The 7,289-nt window shown below is 49.0% G+C and overlaps 1 long non-coding RNA gene across 1 annotated transcript; it reads left to right on the top strand.

The window, feature by feature from the left end:
• The first annotated feature begins 1,233 nt into the window (after positions 1-1,233).
• Positions 1,234-5,514, top strand: LOC144318244 (uncharacterized). Its single transcript, XR_013384040.1, has 2 exons — positions 1,234-3,151; positions 4,260-5,514. It is a non-coding gene; the product is annotated as an uncharacterized LOC144318244 (long non-coding RNA).
• The last annotated feature ends 1,775 nt before the right edge of the window (positions 5,515-7,289 follow it).

The raw sequence follows: 7,289 nt of genomic DNA, 5'->3' as shown, positions 1-7,289 counted from the left end.
CCTGCTGCCCCTGCCGCCCGATGATGCTCCCCTAGGCCCGTGTGCTGGCGGCGCTGGTGCCCCCGGCGTCCTGCTTGCAGGCCCGGGGTGGCTGCGCACAGTGCTCTGCTCCGGGTCCCAAAGCTGGCGATGGGGGAGGCAGGTCGCGGCTAATCCATCCAGCCCCAAACTCCACGGGCTTTACCTTGGTTTTGCTCGGAGACCATGGGCTCCCGCGGCTGCCCACACGGCCCCATGAGCACCGGCTTGCTCCCACCTTTAGCAAAAGGGCGAGCCCCGGGGTGTGTGGTCCAGGTACGGGGTCCACCTCCAGCACCCCCGCCGGCCTGTTTTCCTCCGATCCTTCTCCCCACCCGACATCCCCCCCTCTGGGTACGTCTGTTTGCACTTTTACCAAAACATCCTTCTCGGAAGAGGATAAGAACATTTAGAAGAGTAACAAGAGTAAAGGTGATTCGATGACATGATCCGGGATCTCCAAGTGGCTTGCCGGTCCCTCAGCGCTTGTGCTGAGCTTGCGCAGCCGTGGGGTGCGGGGTGAGGGAGGCAGCCCTGCGGCGACCCGACCGGGGGAGGCTCTGGGCCGGGACGGCAGCGGTGCTGGGCAGTGCTGGGAAACGTGCGGAGGGTGGGGAGCCGCCCGCCACGTATTAGGGTGCTATTGGGGCTCACTGGATGCACGACGAGCCTGCTGACGTGCCGTGGTGAAGGACACGGGTCCACACATCCAAATGCTCCCCCGGAGCTTCCTCGAGGTGAAGCATCTCTCCAGCTCCCAGAGCCCAGCACCTAACTGCACGCACGGTCCTCAAATGTACTGAATTTTCCAGGAATACGACTCCCATGCAAACCGAGGGAGGACTGCACTTTGCTCAAGAGCTTTACCAGGAATGTATCATCACTTCCAAATGTGCCACCGTCAGGGACCCTGCTTCGGGCGTGCGAGTCAACAGCACAATCCACCTGTCGTGTCTGCATTTGCGCGGGCGCGTTCGCGACGACCCTGCCATAGGTACCCGCTCGCTCGCGTAGCCTTTCCCTCTAAATGTGCAACATGAAGAAAGAGCTGGCGGTACACATTGTCTGAGCGCTGTCTTGCATGTCCTACCACCCGGGTTACGCACCGTGAGGAGGGGCACGCGTCTCCCAGCTCCACGATGTCTCCGGGGTCCTCCTGCCTGAACACACACATTCGGGTTGAAATACATATTCTGTTTTTTTTTTTTTTTTTTTTACTGGAGCATAGTTGACCTGCAGCATTAGCTTCGGGAGTCCAGCCTGCTGGTTCAACAGGCCCGCACGCTCCTCTCTGCTCGCCGTGATGACCGTGGCTGCCACTGTCGCCGTCCGACGTCGTCCCGGCATCGCTGGCTATGATCCCCGTGCCGACCTCCTCCTTCCCGTGACTCCTCTCTGTTACCACCGTGCGTTTGAACCTCTTCATCGCCTGTTTTGCCCCCAACCCCCCAACTCCCTGCACTCTGGTGATTACTAGTTAGTTCCCTGTACTTATGATTCTGTCTCTGTTTAAATTTTCTTTTTTTTAAAGATTTTATTTATTTATTCATGAGAGACACACAGAGAGAGGCAGAGACACAGGCAGAGGGAGAAGCAGGCTCCACGCAGGGAGCCCGACGTGGGACTCGATCCCGGGTCTCCAGGGTCACGCCCTGGGCTGAAGGCGGCGCTAAACCGCTGAGCCACCCGGGCTGCCCCCTGTTTAAATTTTCATGTAAATTCTAGTTTGTTGACATACAGCACGATATTGGTGCCAGGAGTCGAATTCAGTGATCCATCACTCACACGCAACACGTGCCCTCCTTCGTGCCCGTCCCCCACCTCCCTCCATCAGCCCCCATGAAGAGTCTCGTGATTCCCACCCCCTCCTCCCCCTTCCCATGTGTTCCTCTGTTTTTCTTCTTAAATTCCACATATGAGCGAGATCACGTGGTATTTGTCTTTCTCTGACTCACTTCACTGAGTGTGACCCACTCCCGTTCCATCCACGTCATTGCAAATGGCAAGATTTCATTTCTCTGATGGCTGACGTTCCAGCGTGTGTGCATCTGTGCCCCGCATCTCCTCTGCCGTGCTGGGAATGCCCCACTGACTGTGGGGATGGATTATACTGAGAAATAGGCTGACGATTTGTTCTTGTTTATTTCATTTTATTTTTTATTTTTTTAGGCTGACGATTTGCACACTCCTCTTTGTGCGAGATACATTTCAGTAATTTAATTCAAAAACCAGTGCTGCCTTAGGTCGGTCGCAAGGAGCCGTTTGCTTACGCTACCCGTGGTTAATAATGTAATAGTTGATGTGACGGTTTATGAGCAACACTGATGAAATAAAAGGGGAAATCCTCCAAGATCAAGAATTCCTAATAAAAGAATGAAGTTGAACTCTTGGGAAAAAAAAAAAAAAGCCACACACAGAATGTAACTTGAACGTTTGAAGAGGACGGTTCAACAAAGACGCAACACCTCAGAAGGAGGCTTGTTGGGGCACCTGATGGCTCAGTGTCGTTAAGGGTCTGACTCTTGGTTTTGGCTCTCCAGGTTGGGAGATCGAGGCCCCGAGTCCCCGTCAGGCTCCGTGCGGGGTGTGGAGCCTGCTAACCTTCTCCCTCCGCCTCTGTCTCGGCCCCACTCACCCCGCGTCCTGCGAGGGTCTTGCTGATTTGCGCCCAGCCTGCGTTTCCCCTGGTCCCGGAGGCACTTTGGTCTTGCCCTTGGTCTACCCGAGGCAGAGGCTCTGCACACCAACCGGCCAACGGGAGGACCAGGACGGGAACGGCTCCAACAACACGGAGCTGCGTGATCCACCCGAGTGAGTGCAGCCTCGGGAAGCTCCGCTGCAGGAGGAACACGCTTGCCAGCGCCTTGGCGCGGGCCACAGGCTCCCCCGTCTACGTGGGGGATACGGAGATTTGGGGCTTAGGTTTTCACCTGAGTGTACGGCTTAGTAACGGGGCTGTTCTCGGTCTTGGCCGTTGCTGCTCTCGCTGTTGCATGAGAGAAAGGCGAGGGGTGAATGGATAGAGACGCTGTGGTCCGCGTGTACACTGGGATGGTCCTCAGCCCTTGGAAGCGACAAATGCCCACCATGTGCTTCGACATGGATGGACCTGGAGGGTGTTATGCTGAGTGAAGTAAGTCAATCGGAGAAGGACAAACATTATATGGTCTCATTCATTTGGGGAATATAAAAAATAGTGAAAGGGAATAAAGGGGAAAGGAGAAAAAATGAGTGGGAAATATCAGGGAGGGAGACAGAACATGAAAGACTCCTAACTGGGACATGAACTAGGGGAGGTGGGCGGGCAGGTGGACGGGGGCGGGGGTGACTGGGTGACGGGCACTGAGGGGGACACTTGGCGTGTTACGGAGGATGAGCACTGGGTGTTATGCTATATGTTGGCAAATTGAACTCCAATAAAAAATTTTTTTTTAAAAAAAAAGAGAAAGGCACGGGGCAGGGGGAAAGCGCCCATTCCCTTGCCTGCGTTTCGAGACCCTTATAATCCTTCCTTAAGCTGACTGAGAAGTCAGCGTATCCCCCACTGATCCCTCGCTGGCGCCTATTAACCAGACAAAAACCACCACCGCAGAACACGGTGTGCTTTTTATGTGTAAGCTTTTGTCTAACTGGCCCACTTACACCTGGATGAATCAGTTCTGCCTTCGGGGCTGAATTGAATGCGGCTTCCTCTGAAAGCTCCCCGAGCAAGCTCTTCCCTGTGCGCTGCAAGGGCTACGTGTTGGCTCTATTTTCACACCCTAAATCAGAGGGCATGGTCTGCAGGGGATTTGGCAACCAGTTTTGGGTATGAGTAGCTATTTCTGAGATGTTTGAAGGTGGAAATACTGGAGTTTCTCATGTCAGCCGTTTCCCTCCTATGGAAGTGCATTTCATATCGGGTGGGCACTGGTGTTAGATGCTCATATATGTGATTTCCTTGAATCCTCATGAAGATCCTGGAAGGTACATGTTACTCCATATTTGCCCAGGGTTATTCTAGAAACAATGAATTGCAGGGCCAGAGGCTGTCTGATTCTTCAGGACATGCCCCCCCCCCCCCCCCGCCCCCTGCCTCGCCCTGCACAGAGCTGCTCACAGGTGTGGGGAAGGGCAGCCGTGGCCGGGTTTAGGGCGGTGGCGGCCAGGATGGAGAGAAGCTGGGGGAGGTGAGGCTGCGCTGGCCCTGGGGCTTCGTCCCGGTCAGATGGGTGCGTCCTGAGCCAGAGCTCTGTCCTCAGGCAGCAGGAAGACCCTACGTGTGAGTCAGAAGGCTTCGGTGACACATCTGGAAATACGGGGCCGGCAGCCGCTCATGGTTTCAGAGCTGGCCTAGCCCAGTGGCTGCACGCGCGCCCCGAGAGCCACGCCGTATGCATTTGGATCCTGGTCGTGGGGCTCTGACGAGTCACTTGCCCCCTTTGAGGCCACTCTCGGCGCCTGATTCTTTTCATCTGCAACATGGAGACGACAGGGCTTACCTCTCCGTGCTGGGCCCGACCAGTCTACAGAGTATCTGGCCAGCAATCTTCGGAGCTCTGGAGGTCAGGGACAGCAGGGAAAGTCTGCGAAACTGTCACAACCAAGAGGAACGTAAGGAAACACGAGGACTGCATATAATGCAGTAAGTAACCTGCGCCATAGACAAAGGACATTAGACAAGGAAATGAGGAAATCTGAATAAAGAACGGAGTTTAGTTAAAAAGAATTGTACCAATATTGGTTCATTCATTGAAACAAATATGTCATGACAATGTAAGGTATTTGTAAGAGGAGGAACTATGAGATTTATAGGAACTGTCAGTGCTGGTTAATTTTATGTGTCCGCTTGGTTAGGCCATGGCCCAGCTGTTTGGTCAAGCACAAGTCTAGATGATTCTATGAAGATATTTTTTAGAAGTGACTACTATGAAATCAATAGACTTTGATGAAAGTAGATTACATTCCAAAACGTGGGTGAGACTTATCCAATCAGTTGAAGGCCTTAAGAGAAAAGCTGAGGTCCTCTCAGCAGAAATCTGAATAAAGTACAGACTTGCATTCATAATTACGTATCAATATTGGTTCATTAATTGTGACAAATGTACTCCACTAATTAAGATGTTAATAATGGGGGAAACTGGCTGTGGGGTATACGGGGTATATCTCTTTACCATCTTTGCTCTAATTCTGTAAATCTAGAACTGTTATAACATTTTTAAAAGTGCTTTAAGAAAATCGGTCTTGCAGAATTCAGCTTTACTGACAGAAATAGAATCTTGCTTTCAAACAGTGAAACGAGGAGCATATGCCATTTTGTTCCACAATAGCATCCAGAGTCTTGCTGTAGTGACACAAAGGAATGAAAATGGGTTTCTCTTTATGGACTTGCACAAAAAAGTACTTTTTGTTTAACCAATGAGTGTTTTATAGCAGAAACACTGTGCATATGGAAACAATCAAAACGGAATACACTGGGAAGCAGAATTCTGTTACTTAAAAGGGACATAAAACGTGCTTCTTGTTTTTAATGGGGTAATTATTTTTCATTCTTTAATCATTTGTCCTCTCTTTCTAGGTAGCTCTTTTCTGTCACTTTAATAGCCCATAGTGGTGGAAATAAAGAACTAGGAATGGGGTTAAAGTAAATGTTGGGATGAAAGGTCTTAGTTCCGTCTGGCAGGTCCTGTTCAGGACATCAGGCAAGTTGAAGATGAAACTATTCATTCAGAAATATTTATTGTTTGCCTACTGTATACCAGGAAGTGTGAGGCTTCTCAAATGAATCATTTACAAGTGCTACCCTCAAGCATCTCTTTTATAAAAGATTTTATTTATTTATTCATGGGAGACACACACAGAGAGAGGCAGAGACACAGGCAGAGGGAGAAGCAGGCTCCCCACAGGAAACCTGATGTGGGACTCGATCCCAGGACCCTGGGGTCACGACCTGAGCCAAAGGCAGATGCTCAACCACTGAGCCACCCAGGTGCCCTACCCTCAAGCATCTTATCATTGTTCATATATAAAGCAGACATGCTTTATATATGAATATATAAATTATATATTGTAATTTGTAATAAAACATATAAATTATATCCTTATATATCATGTGTGTATAACAGTTGTAAATATGTAAATCATATATATATATATATATATATCCTACATATCTCTTTCTTTGCCTCCCATAGGCAACTTTTCTAACGTGTTTAGTATGTATTTTATATGTGTGTGTTCCTACAAAAATTTATGATATTGATTTGTAGGCATATATCTTTAGTTTATATAAATGGTGAGGTGCCATATATCTCAACCCCATTTTCTTTTTTCAGCAAAATACATATTTTTTTAATTTTTACTTTTTTTAAGATTTATTTATTTATTTAGGATAGACACACACACACACACACAGAGGCAGAGATACAGGAGGAGGGAGACAAAAAATTTTTTTTTGTCCTGCTCCATGCAGGAGCCTGACGTGGGACTCGATCCCGGGACTCCAGGATCACACCCTGGGCCAAAGGCAGGTGCTAAACCGCTGAGCCACCCAGGGATCCCCAGCAAAGTATGTTTTTAAGACCCATTCTTATTGTTATGTGAATATAAGGCACCCTTATTGCTACATAATATTCCAAGGTGACCATCTTAAGAAGAAAGAAAGCAAAATAAATGAAAGAAGGATGAGAGAAGAAAGAAAGAAAGAAAGAAAGAAAGAAAGAAAGAAAGAAAGAAAGAAAGAAAGAAAGAAAGAAAGAAAGATTGATTCTCTTTTGCTGGTCCAACTGTGGTATTGGACACTCTCCTCCCACCTACCTCCTCCTCAAGGAGGCTTCAGTTGGCTTGTGCTTTCCCTTGGGTCTAGAGGATAAGTATTCACTTACATAGACCTAATTATGTAGGAAAGTTTCCAAGGGAGGATCCCAGCTCATTTCATTAAGAAGACTGTGGGTAGCCTCTTCAAAGCTATAATTAGTGCTACTCTATAAACCCTCTCTGCTTTCTGAGAATATATCAGTTCTGATTCCTATGGAACTTTTTCTCCCCTGACCGTAGAGGGCTATAATAATTCCATCTCTAAAACTCCCATAGTATTTCTGAACATTAATTATGTTTCAGGATGTGTACCAGTGGTAGAATGACGGTGAAGGGTCTGAGAGACAGGGGCAGGCCTGTCCTGGCTGAGACTGAGGGTCTGGGCCCTCTTTAACGGGTCTTAACCTCCTTCTGTGGTTAGAATAGGTGCTGAAGTTATTCTTCCTGTGTTTGAATCCTAGTTCTGCAACTTTCTA

The sequence above is a fragment of the Canis aureus genome, chromosome 8, assembly GCF_053574225.1.
Source record: "Canis aureus isolate CA01 chromosome 8, VMU_Caureus_v.1.0, whole genome shotgun sequence".
Lineage (NCBI taxonomy): Eukaryota > Metazoa > Chordata > Mammalia > Carnivora > Canidae > Canis > Canis aureus.
This window is presented reverse-complemented; position numbering and strand designations above follow the sequence as displayed.